Here is a 22,989-nt window from a genome sequence, read left to right on the forward strand (position 1 = left end):
CTTTTTTTTGTTTCAAACCTTTTAAAAATGATCTTGGCAATCTGGTTTATTTCACTAATCCAAACATTTTACACATTTAAAAATATAAAATATGATGAAAGAAATAAAAAAGAGCCGAATTGCTTTTTATATTTGATTTAATTTAATACCAAACAGTTGTTTAAAAATAAGAAAGAGTATTTCAGGAAACCAAATTTGTATTTATTTCACAAAGACTGCAAAACTTGCTTTGACAAATATTACAACAACATTTCTTTGCATTGTAACAGTGTTTTATTTTTTATTTCGTATTGAATATATTTAATATTAGATATTGAATTCAACATATGTTTTTCTGACGAATTTGCCTTTATACAATTGTCATATTAATTAATAATTAGATAGTAATTGTTAATTTTATTTATTTGAAAGCTTATGCTTGCTATTTCTCTTCTAGCTTTCGTTCCATTTTCAGAGTTTATGGTTATATTCAGTCGGAGCTTAATATCCGACAATCCTAAGCATGGTATGTCGTCCCTCAACTTATAGGCACAAGTGTTCAGTCTCTATAAAAAGAGCAGCGCGTTGCAGGAGGGCCTCAATGTGTGTGTGCGCGTGTATGTGTCTGTGTGTGTGCTGTTTTGTCTCTCCATTAGCACCCATTCAAGAGACAATGAGTTAGAGAAGCAGACGATGGGCTTGTTAACACACAGGCATTAGTGAATCAGTGTGTGTCTTTGTGAGGGAGGGGACACTCCTCTAGTGTTATGACGGGAGTCTTTCACTGTCGATACACTCCACTCCAACACCACAAGTGTCCGGCCACTGAATAGGGAGGATTTGTTGCTCTACACCTAATTAAAGCGTGCTTTGAGTAGTGGTTATGGCGAGGGCCCCTTTGTTCCAATTCACCTTCTAAAGCACCTTCGAAAGCTTAATGTTTGACTTTGGTGACAGTGATGGTGCGCAGCCTCGCTGTGACAAATACAGGGAACTGCCTTTCAGACACAATGATCACAGCTCTTCTCACTGTTTGTGATCTACAGGGTGTCCAACGTTGTATTTCATCTCACAAATTAGAGCAAGTTTTCATGTAGAGAGTGTTTAGTTTTGCTACGATGGTCCCTCATGTCCACTGTCATTATCAAAACTGACCTATTTAATTATATTTCATGTTCCAAAAATTTTAATAAGCATTCATAATTGAAATGGATTTTTAGCACCGAAGCCAAACATAGTGAAACAGTGTGAGGCAGATAATGTAGTGAAGATGTTTTGGATGTGCTTAGCGTTGTGGATTTTGAGCAGGGAAGACTCCAGGGGGGGTTAGGAGATTATGATGCCCTCTGTGTTTTGTGTAGCAGCCTATGGGCTTGACCTGAGGGAGGGAGACACATGCCTTTGTGGCCCTGAGAAGGGACAACACATCATGAGTAATGGTGTCTAAGTTGGTTCAACTAAGAGTTTGTGTGTGTGTGTGTGTGTGTGTGTGTGTGTGTGTGTGTGTGTGTGTGTCAGAGAGGTTAGAAGTAGTGTTACACTGATCTGTTGGTGTGTGGAAAGACTGGGTTGACTTGTGCCTTTTGTTAAAAATTACACATCAGCCTGTCATCTAAACCAGACGCTCCTCCTTGACCACAAGAGCTATTTGTAAGAGGTCTGCAAAGAAATTTAATTTTTCTTCGCACATTTTATTATTTTGTTCAATTATTAATTTTGTAAATTAATTCTTTATTTAAAGGCGTAATGTCTCTCAGGGTTTTCACGCCTCTGAATTGATAGTCCGTCACCCTGACAACCCTAAAAGAATTTCATTAGTTAGAGTTTTAGTGTCTCATGATGGTCTAAATGCAGTTTGAGAGACTTTTACCATTTTAAAGACCCTGACACTAACAGACTCCTGGGCTGATGTGTGTGTGTGTCTATAAGTATAGGTGTGTGTATATATATATATACATATGTGTGTGTGTGTGTTAGTGTAAGGGATATTTAATATTTCCTGAAATGTATCTGTGCCTGTAATAATCAGTTAATTAATTTCTCGATTAATCAATTAATAGTTGTTTGCCTAGAAATTGTCAGAACAAGGTGAAAAATGTTGATCAGTGTTTCCCAAAGCCCAAGTCTTGTTTTGCTCACAGCCAAAGATATTCTGTTTAATGTCAGAAAATATTAAAGAAACTTAAAAATATCCAGATTTAAGAGGCTGAAATTAAAGAATTAATATTAATAAAAAAAATATTACTCAAACCGATTAATTGATTATCAGAATAGTTGAGGTGATTAATTTAATAATGATTCATAATTGATAATTAATAGTTAATTAATCATTGCAGTTCTACTTTTGTGTACTCAAACTCTAATTCACAACAGCAGTAATCAACATTGTCTGTGTTAGCGCTGCAACAATTAGTTGATTAATCGATTAGTTGTCAACTATTAAATTAATTGCCAACTATTTTGATAATCGATTAATCATTTTGAGTCAGTGTTTTGAGAAACAATTAATTCTCTAATTCCAGCCTTTCAAATGTGAATATTTTCTGGTATCTTCAGTGTACTGCGACAATAAACTGATTGTCTTTGGGTTATGGACAAAACAAGGCATTGCAGGACGTTGATCAACGCTTTTCACCATTTTCTAACATTTTATGAACCAAACAACTAATGATTGACAAATTCATTGATAATGGAAATAATAATTAGTTGCAGCCCCAGTCTGTGTTTTCTCCTAACTACGGATAACGTTAAAATGAACAGTAGCTGTGGATAGAAGCTGTAGTCGGACTGTTTGGTGTGTGCTCAATCTGCATTCAGGAAACCAGGACAGGATCAGTTCAGGGACGAGAGAAAAAAATCAGAAATCAGAGAGTGGGAGCTGGAACTCCTCATCCTTTGCAAACGCTCGCTTGTATTTGGTTAGCTTGGCTGCCTTGTAATGATGCGTGTGTGCTGCTGACACCGGGTCGTGTCTTTGCGGCGGTGCGAGCAGACGTGCTGGAGCTGCACTTGGCATTCGGCTGCCACTGTTTCCAGGCAGGATGATGGTGATGATGGGATGCTGGTTTACTCGTATGTCCCAGGGAACATCTGCCAAAGCTGTTGTTCGTGTGTGTGTAATTGTGTGTGTGAGGTACAGAGAAATCCAATGCTGTTCTTTGTTATTTTTTAATGGATTTATGCTCTGCCTGTCATTTAGTTACAAGCAGAATGTGATTGATACAGTATAAACAATACCAGATCTGTACGTCTCAGCTTCAGATCCCCTCTGTAGTACTCTGGAATAATTTAAGATGATGAATAAAAGAAAACTTTATTAAAAGTTATTAGAATTATTTTATTTATTGTATTTCTGTTTTTATTTAAGCTCAAGTTCAAGAAAAACCCACAATATGGAATTGGTTTAATGAGTATGAAAAGTGATTTTTAGCTTGAACTGGAAATATATAAAAGCATCCCTATTTTATTTTATTCCCTGCACACCATTTTATCATTTAGTTGTGTATATTGTATATCTCTGTAAAATTCAGGCTCGTGCTGGTGTGTAATATGAGACAGGGAGGTTAAGCGTGTCTTTGTGGCAGATTTGGCCGGCCTGTCCCTGTCGGTGTGTTGTATGTTGGTTCAGTCGAGACATCCCCCCCCCACACACACACACACACCACCCCCCCACCCCCCATCTCCACCATTGTTCCTGCTCAAATCAGCCAGCTCTATTTCCAACATGCCACATCTGTTGTTAGTGTATCACTGGTCTGTATTTTTTTATTTAGCAAAAAGATTATCATTATTTTGCAGGACTTAATACTTATTTATATGCTTTCTTCATTTTTAGATATCCCTTTTTAAGTAGAAGAGATTCCAAAAATGTGTATTAATATTAAGTAGTCACAATTTTCTCTGTTTTCTCTTTAGAATTATTACACTTTTCAATAATGTTATTATAATTTTTGTCCAAAATAGCAATGTAAAACACTAAAAATTGTAATTGCAATTTCTTTATTTCCCCATTTATTTTTACACTGTTACATACACAGTGTATACATGTGTATATATATTACATATATTACATAATGTGTCGATACAGAAGTATTAAGCGGACAGTTTTATTATTTAGACCAACATTTGTCAGAATTATTTATGTTAATGAAGATTTGTTTCTCAGATCAAAGTAATTAAATACAAATGTTGTAAAAGTGTTTTTGCTTCTTGTTGGTGACATTACTTTTCCATCTGTTTAACTCCATCATTTATTTTCACATAAAGCCACATTTTCATCAACCAGTAGCAGACCTCCTGCTGCAGCCCTTTGGTTTTGTGCTGTTTGGATGTGGCTTGTGGTGGTAGCAGTATTTTCGGGAGGCAGGCCTGGTACTCACTGTGGGAGCAGCCCTGATTGTTGTGCGAACACAATGCCTTTGCCTTCTTACTTCACTGGTTCCTTTGCTTTCCTTCCTCTGCCTTTGAATTTGCTCATTTTCTGCCCTGTTTTGTTCCCCCTTCTGCCCCTTTTGATTGGCCCCAGCGTAGCAACTTGTCACATGGAGCATGGACACTAGAACTGCTCCTTTGCTTTGCAGCCTTTGCTTTATAAATTTGATCCTAAGTAGTATTTAGTAGTAAAATCTTGACAGTTTGTTTATGTGCTGTATTTTTAACTCTCATTACACACCAAGTCACACTTAAATATATTTATTACCTCAGGCTGTTAAAATGCATTAAATCTTTTGATAAGATATTCAGTCACAATATTAAAAGAGATGCTATTATTAATTGCTATTATTCACTGACAGGTTTAACCTGCTTTGTGTGCATTTATAAACAAGATTATGTTTATTTCTTTTCCCAAACTAATGTGTTAGATAAATGATTAAATCAACCCTGGAATTAATTTAGCTATTTTTCTTTCTATAACAATTTTAAAGTTAAAGAGAAAGCAGACAGTGAAAAATCATAAAATCAAATTTCAGTTAAACAATAAAATGAGTTTTGCTTTATGAATCTGGTGGAACAAATAGTCACCTTATCCGCGGCCTCGTTCCTGATTGAACAATATTGATATGTTGACATTGATCGTCTCACCTTTTACTAAAGCTGTCATCGAAGCTCTCGCCTGCCTCGTCTCCCTCTGTCGCCCTGTCAAACGCACCAACACTCACCCATAACCATTTATTGCAAGAGGTCAATATATAAACACACACACTTCTTGATAATATAAGCAATATAATTTTATCAGCCTTGAAATAATGATTATTGTTAAGTCATTGTTGTTAAATGCCACCCTTGATAAATTAAGTGTGTTTTGACATAAATGATAATTGTTGTTATTTATGTGTCATATTGTCTAAATTTAAAATGATTAGTTTAGGTCAGAAAACACATAAATTTATGTATTAATCTTAATTTTCTCAATTTCAATAGATTCTCTAATATAAAAATGATGAACTGTTGCCAAGGAAAATATGAAAATAACTAACCATTTTTTAAATAGCATTTTTTTTTTGATGTGACTGATTTGAATATTAAAAAATAAAAACTGTAAATCATAAAACAGCAGTTTTTTAGAGCAGTTTTTAAAAATCAAGCTTCAGTTGAAAGTTTTTAACCATTTTGCCTGTTTTTAGATTTAAGTTATTAAAACAATGACTCAGATTTATTTTTGGAGTGTAGCAAATGCCTAAAAAATGAATATGTAATTGTTTCACACTTCTGATTGCACCTAATGTCAGTTGCTCATTTCTTGATTCATTATGGCTCCAAAATGTTGTTGATTTTTTTTGCACTAGTACATGATTTTAGGTTTGTGTTTCACAAATAGAAATTTCCTTATTCAATAAAAACAATTTCAAAATCTACACTCAAAATAAAAAAAGTGATGATAGATAAATGAAGAATGATAAAATCCATCAGACCTCATTTCTGCATTAAGCACATGTCAAAATATCAGACCACATCAGAATTAAACGTAGCAGCAATTATTACAGAGAGATAAAATGTTTGAAATAAAAATGACATTCTTACAATTAGTGAGAAAATAAATCACAGCTTTGGGCCCACAACACAGACCTGAGAAGAGAGAGGGAAAAAAATGCTTGCTAAGCTATCCGTTTCACACACGCAGGGACAGAAGGTTCGATATTCATTCGATCGATGAATGAAAAGGCACAATGGCAAAATCGGACGGGCTCCTTTTCAAATCCACGTCTCCAATGTCCCCCCCGCCACCCCTCCACAGTCTGCAGTCGCTGGGCGGCTGGTGTGGCAGGCACAGAGAGAAAGAGAGAGAGAGGAGAGCAAGGGTTACATCAAGGCTGCTCCCTGGACCGTGCAAACAAGTCTAGACCAGTGACCTGTTCAATGGCTCCTTTTGAGGAGTGGGGCAAGTTCGGTCAGAGCGAGGAGAAAGGCAGGCATAGCCTCTTTTCACTGCCGAAGCAGCTCACAGCCTGCGATCGACAGGAGGTAAGGAGGGCCGGGAGGGCAGGCATCTGCTTCCATGGTTACGGGCCGGGTATGGGGACCCTACTATTGAGGAAGCTCCGTTCTCATGCTCCCACAGAGGCAATGTCACGCATTTTAAAAATGCGTCAGGCCGGGGCGAGGACCATATCCACCAGCGGCAGAGTCGCTCTTTGAGAGGGGAAATAAAATGATAGCACGTCAGTTTGAGGAGGGAAAAAAGAGTAGGGGGAACGCTTTGGGATGGGGGTGGCAGCATGTGCTTGAGGAAGAAAGAAATGCGTCACATGATCGTGGCAAATCCTAATTCAAAGTAAGATGTTTTTTCGGCGAGCCACAGCGATGTTCTCAAATTTGATGCTGCGTCTATATTTTGAGCTGCTTTTGTGGTGAATTTGTATTGTTCTGTGGGAGTCAGAGGCACAGATGATTTATCCTCGGAGAGAGCAAAGGTCAAGGTTTATGTGGTGAACTCCTTTGTTGAGAGCCAGAGATGTCATCTTAATGAGGATTCTCTCAACCAACAACTTTCATGTTTTAATCATAAAAAGAGGGAAAGGAAATTATCTGTTTTGACTTTCTTTAACATTTGCTTTTAATTAGCAGAAAAGTGTAACCTGGTAAAAACGTCAGTATTTATAGGCAGGTTTAACAGATCAGTTGTAGCAAACTGTGCGTAATTGTTACAATAACAGATTGTGTGTGAGCGCTTTGGATTGCAAATCTGTCGAATGTGAGGAGTCACATCTGACTGTTTGTGTGTTGATTTGTTTGTGTTTGGGCACAAGCTGTGTGTGTGTGCGTCGACTTGAATGGATGCTTTGGGCTTTTCTTCATGAAGGAGGGGTGTGTTGGAACGTTGAATTTGGTCATGCAGCTGACGCTTTACCCCCTAACACACTCCAAACAGAACGGACAGATGGCCGGCCCTCAGGAAGGGCTCGGGGCGTTGGATTTGCTCTCAGACCGTGGGAAAGTCTTTGGCTGACTTCACCTGCTCAGGGAGCCGATGTGACTGGATTAAACAGCAATGAAAGAAGTGAGAAAAGAAAACTAACGTGGACAACGGTGCACCAGGCTTTGTGCAAGGGCGAGCATTTTCTCCTAACTTGTTTAAGAGAGAAAAATGGGGCAAATGCAGACCCATGAAAAAGATTTACTCTGTAAATTTAGATTTATTTTTAAAGAAGAACAAACATGCCATGTAAAATATATTTTGTTTTGTGTGTGCAAAAGGAGACAGGGTGGATGGGTTCATTCTATTTTCTGCATGTGTCTTTGTAATCCTAATTGGAAACAGTTGATCCTCAGTTTGCTGGGACATTAGACATGATGTTTGGCCATCTCTCCCTCTGCTTTTGATTATCTCTGTCTCAGAGAGACGGCAACGTGCATGCTTTGATTTATTGTTATTAAAAAAGAATGGGGCCGTTTGTCAGGCTTTCATCTGATTGATGCTAAGCTGCATGCACACTTCAAATTCATACTCATAAGAAACCACAAGGCCGTGCGTTTAAAGGGTCATTAATTATCTGTTTGAATGTGCAATAAAGTTAGATGAATTAGTTGCACTGTTGTGTTTTACTCATTTTATTTAGTGTGCGGATGTTGGAATTTATGAAGAAGCCACTTAAAGGTGTGCTGACAAGTGTGAAAGTCCATTTTAAGGCATGCAAATGAATGATCAAAAACAAAAACAGCAAAAATCACTGTCATAACTGGACTAATGATCAGTGTAGCATGAAGTCCAGACAGGTAGCTCTTCATTCACCACTCAAGGATCCCCCTCTGTGATCTGAGTGCAGATTACAGCAAAAGAAAGGGAAAAAAAACAAAGATCCTCACGTTCAAACACCATCACCTGTACTCTGCATATATCAGCTCATATTCTGCTTGAATTAGATAGTCTATTATTTATGAAGTAGCTGTAGCCATGTCAGTATACACAGTGACGATGGTGTGTGTTGTTGAGATAATTAATGACAATATTATCCAGTTAATTCTTATGCACTTTATGATTTATTTTGTTTTATTTTAGTTTATTTGTTTATTAAACAGGGACAATGGGCAGCCATTGACTGTCCCAGAGTTAGTTAGATAGCTAAATTTCATCATTTGTTCCTGGCAGGCTAATCCACAAAAAGTTAAACCCTCAAAAGTTAGAATTCAGACAGGGTTACAATGTTAAAAAATTACATTGTACAAAGCTAAAAGTACTTTTCATTTAAGACATTATGTCATACGCATACTGTTACACATTTTAGAAATAGGACTGCACAATTCATCATTGTCATTGAAATTGCAATATGTGTATCTAAATCACAGAGGCTGCAAATTTGTTGAAAAAAACAGTATTATAATGAAGTGCTGTGTCTGAATACTGACATACTGTTATCTTGTACTCCAGATGTAAGAAATCATGTTTGTTTGGTTGTTTTACAGACCCCGAAAAATGTCACATCATCGTGACTTTCAGTAAAAAATGAAAGTTATATTGCAAAATTGAGTATTCAGATAAGATAAGACAAGGTAGAACTTTATTAATCCCAAATTCGTGTGCCAGATTGCTACAAAATTACAGTAATGTAAGAATAACAACAATGGAGCCATAAATAAGTGAAATATAAATATAAAGTGTGTAAGGGGTAAATCCTAAGAAACAGTGCCTAATAGAATAACAATAGAAGTAAGATAAGTCAAAAAGCAAGCTAAACAGACAGAGTTGAAATGGCAGTTACATTGAAAGTAATATTGGCAGTGATATTGAGAGGTAATTAAAAGAAATCATTATTGTATCACAGTTATGATATCTGTCAAAATAACTGCAATATGTTTTTAACATATTGTGCAGGACTATTTAGAAATTTTAAAAAATGGTATTATCATTTTTTAAAAAATATTATTCTTCTCTGGCAGTGACTTGGTGGAAACTCCAGAAAATAAAATTTGCCAAGTATCTTTGTGCACTGGCAAACAGTCACATAGTTGTCATGTTTATGACACCAGCCCAGGCGTCTCCGAATGTTGATTCATAACCACAAGAATCCCTGATTGCTGCTACTTTGAGTGCCATGCTCTCAGTGCAGTTTGGCTACAAAAAGGCATTATCTTTCATACAAGTAGAGTGCATAAGAGTTCAATTTGGGTACGAGTCAAGTGCTCTCCATCCGAGAAGGGTGTGTGTGTGTGTTGTTGGGTGGAGGGGGCTGTGGAGAACTAATCAAATGTGGTTATGCGCAGAGCAGTGTAGTCAGTGTTTGACAAGAAATGTGAACTTGACTCTGCAGTGCTCAGGAGACCCGTCAGGAATTTTTTGCGGGGAGCAGTTTAGTTGTAGGTTTACTGTGCTCTTTGGACTCATTTCTGGGAATGTTTTGTGCCATACAGATCAGGTCAGGCTGTGGTAAATTTGATATTCGTTTGCACCACATTCCCTTCCAGAGCAGTGATGACGGGACAATGTCAACAAGAATTTGGACAACATTGTTGTTTCTTCTTCTCTCAGCTCTTAAGTCATTATTCAGACTAGCTAAGGACTTCAATTTTCAACTTTTTTTTTCTTCAAGTAGTGTGAGTGTGAGCCCATTTGCAAAAACGCTAACAAAACACACTTTTTTCCCGACTGCAGAGCTGCGTAACATTGATGTAGATGGAGCTGGTCTCTGACAGTGGACGAACACTAATTGGGTTACTGGAGCTCGTTCCCCATTCGCTCATACACTGTATATATATACACACTAAGAGACATTTTGTGCTCTGGCCCCGCTGACCTGTTCACATCATGGTTTATTTTTATAGTGGTAATTTGCCATTGGCCCGATGGTTTGGTTTCAGAGGCCCACATCATTAATCATGGAGGGCATTACTGCAGTATAATTACACTTTCTCTAAGTGAACCCGCAACATTTCCCGCGTGTGTGCTCTCTATCTCTGTCCATAACACAAATACACACACGCAGTCGGGATGTTGTCAGTTGCAAAGTATGCTCAACACAACAGAGCAGAGGTGACTGGTCTATACTGCTGAAATACTACATACCAGTGTGCATCCAAGGAATAATATGAGGTGTAATATCCTCATATAAAATGCAAATGCCAATCTCCGTCTTAACCACATCTGTGAAGAATGAGTTGTTTTAACAACAGCTGTGTCGGTGTGGATTGACTACACGGGGACATCCTCTTAAAGAATGCCGTTTGAAGGTGTTTGCTGGAACTTAAGACAAGAGTTGACAATAATTGAAACTGCAAACACCCCAGGAAACAAATGAATGTGTGTGTCGGGGGGGTGACGGGTGTGTGTGGGGGGGGGTTTGGAATCAGTGGCAATGCTGTGTAACCCCTTTAAGATCATTATTCCACACAAAATGCACCCCCGGGGTGTGTGACACATTTGTGAATGGGCTCTTCCACGGGATTTAACGGGTTAACAGCAGACAAAGGGAGCTGGGACCATGTAGCCCAGCAGGGGAGACCCCAGTGGAAACACCAGGCTGCCTTATAATCCCTGCTCTGTCCCATCCCGTTTGCTCTGCCTGCAATCACGGCTGACTGACATGTGCTCTGTGAGGCTACATGGCTTTGGGGTGAGAGGAGCCACATGTTTTCAACTGGAGCGCATCTCTACAGACTTCCCTACACCACTTCACACACACCTAAACACACACACATACACAAACAGCCCTCCAGGCCATGTTAGGATATTTCACGCTTTTGTACAGGCTGACCAGAGAAATGATAATTAAAGACAAATGGTTTAATTCCGAATGGACGGACATGAACTTTGGACAGATGCCGGAGTTTATTATCTTGACCAGCTGCATGTGATTTCATGCTGTAAGCCCTGATCTATCATACATACAAGTATCATGCAGTTTATAGAGCTGGGTGTGTGCTGGAGATCATAGAGGCCTAGCAGAATAAATCCAGTACATAATACAGAATTGCACACTTGTCAGTTACTCTGATGTTTGCAGCATGTCTTCTGTCTGTGTTATACAGTATTTATATAAAAAAGAAAGATCAGGAGAGGATAAAGATTTTCACTTTCTTTATGAGTCTGAAGCACTTTAAGCTAGTTTAAATTCCACATTTCTGTGAAAATGCAGTGAGTTTTGCTTATTTGGATTTCCTCCAAATATTTTCTTTAATTCAGGCAAATTTTTATGAAAACTCAGTACATAAAATATAACTTAATAATACTTGCGGGAAGATTGGCTTAACATCAGCATGCACAGATGTTTTGAAGGCTCAGTCACAAATCTTCTACTTCGACACCACTTTTAATGCTGGACTAAGGTGGAGTTTTAGTTTTTACACATAAGGCATAAACCAAAACATATAATACTGATTTATTCAATTAATTGATTAGTTGATTTAAAGAAAGAAAGAAAGAAATGACAAACTATTCAGGTAATCCATTAATTGTTTCAATCATTTTTCAAGCCAAAATGTCAAACATTTACTGGTTACAGCTTCTTAAATGTGAGGATTTGCTGCTTTTCTTTGTCATTTATGCAAGTAAATGAAGAGTCTTTGGCTTTTAGGCTGTTAGTTGGACAAAAGAAGCAATTTGAACAGAAAAAGAAAAATTGTGATGAGCATTTTTTATTATTTTTTAATCATTTAACATTTTATAGACTAAACGATTCATTCATTTATCATGAAAATCAGAGGCAGGTATTTACCTTCTTCTAAACAGCAGTAGTGATTATTCTAAATAAGCAGACAACATAAATCATGACATTCCAGGCTCCTTGTCTTATAAAGCTATAATTAGATTTGCACTACCAGTTCAGGCTTTGATTTCCACTCTTGCAATCCTTGGGTCAAAGCTTTTCCAAAACCTACCTGTGGATGTAAAAAGGCAGTAAAGCAATTTAGGGCAGTATTTTCAATGACATAAAGTAATTTCCTCAATGGCCCGTAAACTTTGCATATGTGTGTAGTTAAAGTTGCTACAAGGAACTTTCATATTTTGTTGATTTCAGAGGGCCCTGTGGACAAAAGTAGCAGCATTTTCACCACCATAAACACAAAATATAACGTCAGACATCAAATTATCTCAATAAAAATTATTATCATTTTAACTGGCTAACGTACGACTCACTGTAACTTTGCCAATCGTCTTGCAGATGGTCTCGTTTGCTTATGTAGATTATATAGAGGCATCAGTAATGAAAATGGAATTTTCTTACAACCAGTTAAAAAGTCTTGATGGAATCTTTAAGTTGAAGAAATGCTTACTTAGTTATACCAAGTATTCAAGGAATGATGGTAATCTTAGCTCATTTTAGGATTATTCTGTCCAGTCACATGTTTGAATCGTAATGTTTCTTTAAGGATCATTAACACTTCTAACAGTCTTACCAGATTTTGGCATTACTTGAAACAGTCTGGCTCCATAAAAAGTTTTATGTTGCAAGTTGTTGACCTCAACCTGAAATCTGTAGGGTGCTTTGTGGGCGTCTTACGCATTCAGAGCATGTTTCTGGACCCACTCAGACAGTGCTTAGGAAGTCAATTACAAGCTAATGGCCATTTTCAATGGAAGGCAGTGCTGATTCACCTGCTGATTTACCTGCAAGTCACCTGCTTTATTAGCCACAATAAGATCTGTGGATGCTTCCCACTATCTAGTACCCAACTGTGAGGGAAAGGCATCTGAGCTCAAATAGCCATTTAAAAATCATCAAATATTAATTCATCTCCTCTTGCTTATGAGTTTTAGCTTATTGACTGGTACCTCCTAATTGTGTCTGATTGTTTTGCAAGGGCCTAATTAAAGTCTTGAATCGGCAATCATTTTTCCATAGTCCTACACTAATTCACGTAATTTCCAGTGTTCTTCTTCCCATTGTCAGGAGATTGCTTTGATAATGAGAGGTTGTGCGGAGGGATTATCTTTGGGAAAGCATTTGGTAAGGACACGCAGAGAAAAGGTATCATTATGATAACTGCCTTCTCTGCCTCCTAAATGAGAAGTCATCCTTAATGTAGTCGATTACGGCCCGCTCCTCTGGAGATAGCCCGTGGAAAATTATTTGTGCCATATAATGTTCTGACTTTCTTTGAAATGTACACACCTGTCTCTGAGATGGAAGAAATAAGCAGGAAACTGTCTTTGAGTTTGGCAGTGTTACTGAACTAGAACACAGGAGTGAATGTTTACTGATTCCTCAGATAACCTTTAGAGTTATACCAGATTCAGACTCTTTTGAACCTTGTCCATTGAATACTTGAATAAGGCTGTTAAGGCTAAAGAATATCGGAGTGTACGCTTTAAGTGGTAATGACATAAAATTTGATTTTTTTATAAGGAATAATGGCATAACCTTTTGTGTCTCTTTCACTGTTGAGTGTTTTAAATGAGTTGTGTTCACGAGCCCCTCGAGTTTTAGCTCACCTGCACTAATGTGCTGTTTATGCTCTCCTGGTTTATTATTGTGTTATATATTTCACATGAACTAATAGCAGTAATACTCTGCTCTGTTTCAGCCTCCAGATTAAATGCTGTTTTGCTTTTTTCAGTCATGATAATGTCAAGAGCATTTGTCAGTTATCTCCACAAGCATCTCTTCTAATGGCAGACCACATGAATAAAATCAGCAAATGTTAAAATCAAAACTGTGCACCTACCTACTCACACGACTTCTAATGAGCAGAACATGATCAGAGGATTTATCTAAATATCCCACAGTTTTTAAAGCTGCTCTCTCTGTCAGTGTTAGGTGTTAACATTGCAAATTATTAAAGCACATTAAAAAGACAGCCACCTACTTGTAAGGACCTAGCCATGTAGGTGGTGCCTTAAGGGACAGTTTTGCTATCTATATTTTTAAAACTGGCTTGAAATATTTTATTTTATGCAATGAAAATACAGCACATGAAGAGTTGTTAATATATCACACAAAAGCATGTTAAATGTTGACTTAGATTCATCACTGTTTTCTGTAGCATCTTTTGTTCCTTAACATTTTTGCACAGCATCTCTGTCCTTTTTAATTACATTTGATTTGAGGACAATATTAACCTTATCTCTGCATAGTGCTAATTCCATCACTATGTAAATGCTAAACTAAGCCTTTCATTTCTCCGTTGTTTTTTTGCTGTATTGCCTGAGCTGCCTGATAGCAGACAGCGGTAATTAAAACACAAGGCCAGGTCATGAGGTGAGCCGAACACACAATAAAATGCTCTCGGAGATTCCAGGACGAAGGTGCCACACAGTCCAATCCATTTTAATTGTCGTTTGAATTAATTTGAAAATGCTCAGGTCAATTAAGAAGATGCATTCCTCTGGCTGTGTGTAATGTCATATTCATCGATCCGTAGAGGTTACTTCATGCACTCATGTGTAGGATACATTTATGTTTCTGAAACTCCGCCGTTTGGAATTCATTAGGTATTGATCCCCTCCAGCGTCGGTAAAAGCACGGTCTGATAGCAGCCTTGTCTGAAGTCAGGTTCAGTGCCATTCACAAACAGATGCCCTTTTGTTTCGTTGTTGTTATGGTCAACATTTGATACCCCAGTAAAGACTGCTTATATCTCTATCACCAAATGAAAATGCAGCATTATGTTCCCAAAAACAAACCCTTTGTGATTAGTGATAAAAAAATGGTGAGATATCTCTGTTGAAAAAGAAGAATTTGTCGTGTCTGCTCGTTGCAGATTTTGTTTTGGCGTTATTTCCTCTTTGGAGCTTCTATGAGGTTTGGTTGTCTCTGCACTACCTCTTCCTCTCCCTTCCACTCTCACAGTCTGATTCTTGCCCTCCATCCATCCCTCCCTGCGCACTGATTGGCTGCCGGTTTGTCAGCTGCAGCCAATAAGCCTTGGTAAAAATCTCAGTGTTTAGTCTGGTGCTAGGCAGCAGGATCAACAGACAGGTGGGTCAGGCAAAGTCATCGCCCCGGCTGGCTGCACGGCAAAGCTCTGTTAGCTTTTAAAGCAACATTACACCCCGGGTTAGCAGTCGCAAAACATTACTGCTGTCATCCTAAACAGTTTGGTCAATATTTGAGAGCATCAACAACTCTCTTCTAAAGCTAGGATGCTGAGAAGCATCGCTCTGATTTTGTAATATATTCAACAGAAAGAGCCTGGAGCTGCTCTCATGACTCAATTTTCATTTTGGCTTTTGTACCCAGTTAGGTCGTATTTTGTTGTACTGTTTACACACAGATGGCTGCATGTCTCTGATCAACAAAATTTATCTCGTGCAACATCTGCAAATGTCCTTACTCTCTTGGTTCTACCTGTTCACATCGACAAATCTTCTTTGTTCTAATACTGAAGTTTTGTGAATCCTGTGTGCGAGTGGGTGAACACTGAAAAAGAAGGGGCCAGACTAGGGCACAGTAAGGCTAGGCCTCTGTACAGGGGAAGCAGCCTCAGCTCTCTTTCATTGCCAATCATACTCTGCAGTCTTTTCTTCCAATATGCAAAATAACTCAGGAAACAGGGCTATCCAAAATATTCTTCGCAGAATGTCAAATTTCAGCATTCTGGGTTTTTTATTGTGTTATTCTAGCCTTGGCAAGTCAAGTCACATCCTCAAACATCATGAAATGGCTGGATGGGTTTGTCTCTCATTAAACTGAACTGTACAAACTTCTGTCTGGATTAACCTGTTGACTGTTTTTCTGTCACGGCTTGAGGCAACATTAAATTAATGGAGATAAGAGCTTTGAGCCAAAAATAACACCCTGTCTCTGGTGTGCCTGTGGAGAATAAAATAGCACAAATTATCCTCCTTCAGAGTTTTGGCTGCCAGTACGCAGGATTTTGGTTAAAAATAACAAAATGTCTAATGTGTTAGACTTTGAAAAATGCCAATTGTCAAGTGAACAACTCCTGATTAACACAGCATTTATATACATATTTATTTTCATCTTTAAAAGGATGGTTATTACTGCCTAATAATGAACTACTGTGTGTAGTTTTTTTTTTATTTCACATACAGAATATCTCAGCTTCTTTCTTTTATTTGTTGTTTTTATCCATTAATGATATAATGTTTCTGTCACTAAACAGATGTATGTTCTTGTTAGGGTGTTAACAGGAGTTTTTAAAAACCACTACAGGCTCATATGATACAGCTTTTTATATGCGTGCATGTCTAAGGTGTTTTTTATGGTCACCTCTAACTCTCCCTCCCCCACTCACTATAGATTTTTCACATCTTATGTATTACTAGGTTGAGTAGTCTGTCTGATTTTTCCACCCCTGTCTGGTGTGCAATGGTATATCCCCAAGGGAAGTCCTTTGCCGCCCCCATTCTCATTTGAACTCTGACCCTGGCCTCCTGCCTTTCAGGATATGAAATGACCCTCTCAGTGGGAGAATGTTTTGGAACTGTTTTAGCTGAGTCTGTCTAATGTAGGACAGAGCAGATGAGCAGCTCAGAGGGCTGTGTGGCCATTTTGTCGAGAGATCTAAGGTCTCTGTTTTAACTATGCAACCCAAATGAAAAGTCATGTGTCTAAAGACAACAAGGATATGTCTAAGTGGACTCTATTTTCTTTTAATTAGTGTGGCTATGCACAAAAGGGTGGTGTGACATGCAATATAGATTGGGTGTGGTGGTTAATCATCATCCCCTCAACCAGTCATAGCTTTCGTCTCATGTATTTAATCATAAACAGATGTGCCAATCATGGAGCATGATGAAAATGGCTCATCAGTGGAGAGTACAGTTTCTCTTAGTAAAAAAAAAACTCCATTTTGTTGTTTGCAGAGTTGCAAAGTGTCAGTGTGTCCCCAGGATGTCACTATTTCTTACACCCACTGATTTGCAATAAGTAGCAAATATAAATGAATGACCAGATTGATGTGCAGAGAAGCACAGAAATTTGTGTGGCTGTTTTGCATCACAGAGGTGTTGACACAATATAATCAACATATTGTACATGGATCTCCAAAATGTTTGTGCCTTTCAGTCTAAGGTTGTTAAAAGTATCACTATCATAATACTTTTTGCAGTACTGCGTGTTTAAAATGATACAGTATCTGCCAATTATAGCATTGAAAATACTGAAGCTAGAAAAATTATCTTAGTGCTCATTCAAGACTTTAGTTCATTCTCTATTGTCATGCCTGAAATTTGGCTTGCAGCATAACAAAGCCAGACAGTATTCACTGATTTTGTCTGTACCAGCACTGTGTGCAGGGTGTTAATTTAAAAAAAGAAAAAAAAAACACTTTTTTTTCATGCCATGGTATTCAAAAAGGTATTGAGTATTATTTTTTATACGAGTATTGAACTTTGACATTTTAGGATTATGACAGCTCTACTCTCCTCCCACCTCTGTGCTAATGGTGGTGCATGGCACAGAGAAAAAAAAAACACAGTTTGACTACCAAGATGTAATAATGCTGTTTGCACGAGTCTTTTCACCACCATGAAAAAGCGATCTCACACTGCTTGTCCTGGCCACCACACCAGTCTGTGGTCGACAACACTGGCTGTAAGATGGATGGCTTTTGGATGAATATTCTATGGTTTATGCACTCGATTGCTTATATTTTATTGCCCTCTCTAACCATTATAATTCAGCTTCTCTGCTTTTTGTCATCAACCATAGTGCCAGTACATACAAAGGCTTACCTTACTTTATTGACTCTTTGCTCATTAAAATCAGATAATAAACTCTAAATAATGAATGTAACTCTTCAGATGAACACAACAAATATTTCAAATTTCACCACTGCATGGACTGACTTGCAGTATATTTTTCTAAATATGATCTACGCATGGTGTCTTCAGTGCTACGTTCTCTCTGTCTCAACCCTTAAGTGCTGTTTGTGCATTCAATGTGATGAAAATCCTTGAGATATGTATTTATGTTATTATACAGAACTATTATTATACTAGCCACTCATTCTTAAGAATTGGGCCAAAACTTTATTTGAGGGGTTTTGATTTTTACTCTTCAATTATGCTGGAAAATATATTTTGAAAGATCAAACTTTTAGCTATTAAATCTTGCAACGGGCCAAACTCCTAGTGACTGCATTTTTATTAAATGTAGACGTCAGCGGTGTTAGATGGAAAATCTGATGGAGTTGACGTCTTACAGAGTTCATTTCACAGCAGAGTCGTAGTGAGCAGCCATTTTATTTTTTAAAGTTGATCAGAGTTGTCTTAATGCTAATCAAAATACACATTTTTAAAACATAATTCTTATTTAGCTTTGATTTAGAAGGGCTACAGAGTTAACATGTTATGGTTGAGACACATCAAATAGCAATATTATTTAATGAATTTGTCAAAAAATAGAAAGCTTACCAGTGCTTGAGCAGTGTTCCCACCTTTTTTGAAAACAGGAAGTGAGACAGGGGTCCTTAGGGTATAGCTAAACCTTTTTTAAAGGGCCAACATTTTCATAAAACAAAGATGATTATAATAGTGCATTTTTACACTTCACATCAGTAGGTATTGTTGGTTTTAGATTTTAAAGGCTTTTAAGATGTTTTTAAAAAGTGTTGAATCCTTGTCTGGAAAAAGGGTGTAGGGAAATTTAAACTAATAAAATAAAACAAAACATTTGATAAATATGTATCTTTCATATAGATGAATTCTTAAAGAATACATTTTCACCAAAAATTGGAATTAGAGTGTTTCTTTTAATCATCATCATCATCAAGGTTTTCTCAAGAATGGATATGGTGTTTACCGTGTAAACAAGAAATATGATTTGATTACGTGTGACCAAAATAATTTCTACATACATACTGTTTAGGCACAGAGCTTATAAAATATAGTGAGAGAAGAAAATCCAAATAATCCAGAGTTACGCAAGTATCAAACAGCCCTTGTCATAGTTCTCCTGCTCCAGTCACAGTTGGAGCATTTTTTTATTTAACCATGAACAGAGTTGAGTAAGTACGGCAGATGCTCAACAGTTTGGTGTTAAATTGAGTGAGAGAGACGGAGTAAGAGAGGCTCTCGGGGCAGAACTTTAATCTTGTCTCTGGCGGATACCTTGCTCTTTAGTGAGTCACAGGTCCATGACATATGCTTGTGTTATTGTTACAAACCACCTGATTATATTTGGCTACTGTTCTGGCTAAACTGTACAAGTATGCAGCGTGGGAAAACATGCTCGTCTGCTGCTGATACATGAGAGCCCTGTAAGTCAGAGCCTGTCTATGTTAAAATAATCTCCTTGCCATATTTATTCACACACTGAAGAAAACAGGACTTCAGCATGAATCTAAATGTAGTGTATGGACAAAAAAGCAAGTGAATTTATTGGATATTCAATCACAATTTCCTCATATCTCTGAGTCTCCAACAGAGCCACGTTAATTAAATGACTTGTTTGATATATTATTAATCTGATCCGCTGTTTGTGTTTGCAGAACGAGCGCACATGGTTTAGAATAATTGTGTTTTAAAGCAGAATCTTGTCAACTTTATAAATATCTCTGAATCTGGAGGAATAGTACGAGCTTGTCATGAGTTTGTCGTGCGTCCAGTCTTTTGTATTTACTCTGTCAAAAAAATTCTGGCATCTGCGCTGAAATCTTAAGCAACCAGCACGCCCATAGAGTTGACTTTGGAAGGCACTAAGCATTCCTGCTCGACACCATATTAGCCCCTACTTCTCCCCACCTCGGGGTGCTGGGCAGCCTGCCAGGTAGAGGTTGCCATGACTCCTAACACCACCCTTTACACTGCCCCACCACCCCCCGGAAGGTGCCAGATTTTGGGAGGAGGCAGGCCGGGGCTAACATTTTGATTTAGACAAAAGATGTCTTCACAATGTCAGCAGAATACTTACTGGGAATGCTGTGGCTTTCTGGTAGGAAATCATGTGATCTTTCCAGCCAAGGTTTTGTAATGGTGCCAGGCGAGACAGAGCAAGAAAGACACACAGAGGGAGAAAAAGGGGGAAACTTTGAATGATGATGCCAGCTAATCGTTTTTATCCCGTTTTTTCTTCTGCTCTTCTTGTTTGTTTCGGAGAAAATGGCGGACAGCATATCGCTGAGCTGAACCCGTATTGTCAGTGAGCTGAGTTTAGAAGTGCCCCTCGGTCTTTTCATCATTCCTCTCATTACCAAAAACACCCCCCAAAACAACGGTTGTATCGCTCGCAGCTCCTTTCTCACACCCAGGTAGAAAGTGTGGATAGAGAGAAATAGAGATGATAAATCAGACAGGATAGTAGAAATCTGGGTAAGTGGCATTTTCACTCTCTTCTCACTTCAGACTTTCTTTCCTTTGTCGCACTGCGGCCGTAGGAATATTCCGTTGTTTGCGGCTCTCTGGCACTGGCACAGTTAATGGTAGCTGACCGTGGCATGCTTGATTACACTGGCATCCCTCTCAGGCTCTGCTCTCTGCTATCTGCGGTCTTGGCTAAGTTGAGCTAACCTCTCACCACAGCCACATTGCTGCTGGCCAGGAAGAGGACTGCTATGGCAATTCTGCGGGCTAGTTTGGGAAAGCAGTCCACAACAGAGTTATGATTGTTATTATTATGGACTTAATTTCATATCTGGTAACTGCTGAGGCATGTGACGCTCCCAACCCGAGGCACAGCAATTTAAGAATATACAGTAATTTGTGTTTAAATGTTTTCTTTCCCCTGTGTGTTCATCTGATGTTGAACAGTTACTGGCATGTTTTGCAGCATAATCCTCCTCTTTTTCTCTTTTTCCTTTCTCACCTTCACACCACTCATTGTTTTCTTATGCAGTTTACTGATAGTGTTGCTAGTATTTCATAAAGCACTGCTTCAATAAAAAACAGCAGTTACATACCATTGTGCGGTATTTAAAAACAACTTTCTTTTTCCTGTTTTTAGAGAGGCGAACTAAAAATTGACCCCGGGCAGAAACCCCCCTGAGCCAAGATACTTCCACGAAGGGTAAGTTATCACAATCCTTTCACCATCTGTTTGATGAACTTTCATTTTTCGGGGTGAATCTCAACAAAGGCTCTCGCTGTATTTTCTCTAAATGACAGCTGAAGTGAACTCAAAAACCCTTTTGCTCCAGACTTTTGACTCACTGTCTCGCTCTATATGAACGCTGAAGAACGCCTACACTGTCAGCTGACGTTCAGTACACAAGCCAAGAAGTTTTTGAGGTCAAGTCCTGTTGTTTGATTGGCATCTCTCTCTCTCTGAGACACGTCACACACATCCACTTTCATAGTTCTTTGTCACATGAGTGCTCAGATTTTACGCTACACATTTAGTCCTTTATTCAGTTATTTTGATACTTTGGCCATAACCATTTGGCACAAACCCGTAGATCCGATCTTGTGGCAAATCTGACAACACAAGCTCGCCTCTGTGGGTCTTTGTCATTGTGGTGTGAACGTCGTCTTTTAAGCTTTTTTTTTTTTTTGCTTTTTGCTTGAATAATCTATATTTGGTTACTTGTTTAGGTGACATGAATAAGTGTAACATACATATTTATTAGTCCCATGGCAGTACATATTACAAATCTGGCTCTGACATTCCAACAGTGCTCAAGATCTCTATTAGTTGCAAAACCTTACTTTAACTTAAAGGCATACTATGCAGGATTTTCTTAAAAATTATACGTAGAATGTATATAATTATACAAAATAATATATTATAGATGAGTATATTATTATGAAGGAACTAGAACTCTAATTTTGTTGTACTACCCTGTGTTCTATAATGATAATAAACATAATTCAATCCTTGAATTCATATTAAAATAATCACTCTCAATCATCACTCATGACCCACTAGAAGTGTGTGGTGCTGTCTGCACCTGCCCTCTGCCTGTATTTTCCTAGTTTCTCATTATTTTGCTGTGTTCAGGATGCTTTACCGACCCAAAACGTTGGAATTTGATGTCCTGGGAAAGAGACTCCAAGACAATCAAATATGTTTCTTGTGCGTTTACAAACAGCAACTGACAAATCCTGCATATTCTACCTTTAAACCTGACAGATGATGACAGTGATGATGCTTTCTGTTAGATGAACAGGACAAAAAGTAATTTAAGCTTGAGGATCATATACTTGTTTTAATAAATAGAGAAGATGAGTTGAAAATGTGTGCATCCGGGTTGAGGTAGTAGGTTGTATGGTTTAGAATTACACCCTGGGAGTTAACTGTACAACCTTCTAGCTTTCCTTGGAGTACACGTATGACATCAGTCTGTATAGAAAATTGTTTTGCTTGTAATGCAGCTGGAATTTTCCAATAGCATCGCATTTTATAACGCCTCTGTGCAGCACTAATGGGCTTTGTATTAATGTAATTTTTACCCATCTGAGGTTCTCATTTCATAGCTGACCTTTAGCCATGGTCAGCCTGCCTGCTGCAGCTCAAAACCCTCAATTAGCGTTAGCTTGACGTATGCTGTATTTTTAGACATAATGCATTGTGGTTAGTCAGAGTAACCGCACTGCATCGATTGCATTATGGTGTCCCTTTAACTGCAAAACACACAGAACAAATAAATGAGCAGTCTACTGTTTTCCCCTATTTGTCTAAAAGTTCTGATATATCGAGTCCTGGTGATGATAAATGTGAGGAATAAGTGCAATTTTGT

At 38.1% G+C, this 22,989-nt stretch overlaps 1 long non-coding RNA gene across 1 annotated transcript in view; it reads left to right on the forward strand.

Annotated features, from left to right (window-relative positions):
* The window catches only part of LOC146318607 (uncharacterized), a 55,304-nt gene that overhangs the window by 15,551 nt on the left and 16,764 nt on the right, over positions 1-22,989 (forward strand). The window contains exon 2 of the long non-coding RNA XR_014771560.1: positions 21,258-21,320. This is a non-coding gene — a long non-coding RNA (uncharacterized LOC146318607). The remainder of the gene's footprint in view (positions 1-21,257; positions 21,321-22,989) is intronic.

Source organism: Lutjanus erythropterus, chromosome 11, assembly GCF_056507025.1.
Source record: "Lutjanus erythropterus isolate fLutEry1 chromosome 11, fLutEry1.hap2, whole genome shotgun sequence".
NCBI classification, from domain to species: domain Eukaryota; kingdom Metazoa; phylum Chordata; class Actinopteri; order Lutjaniformes; family Lutjanidae; genus Lutjanus; species Lutjanus erythropterus.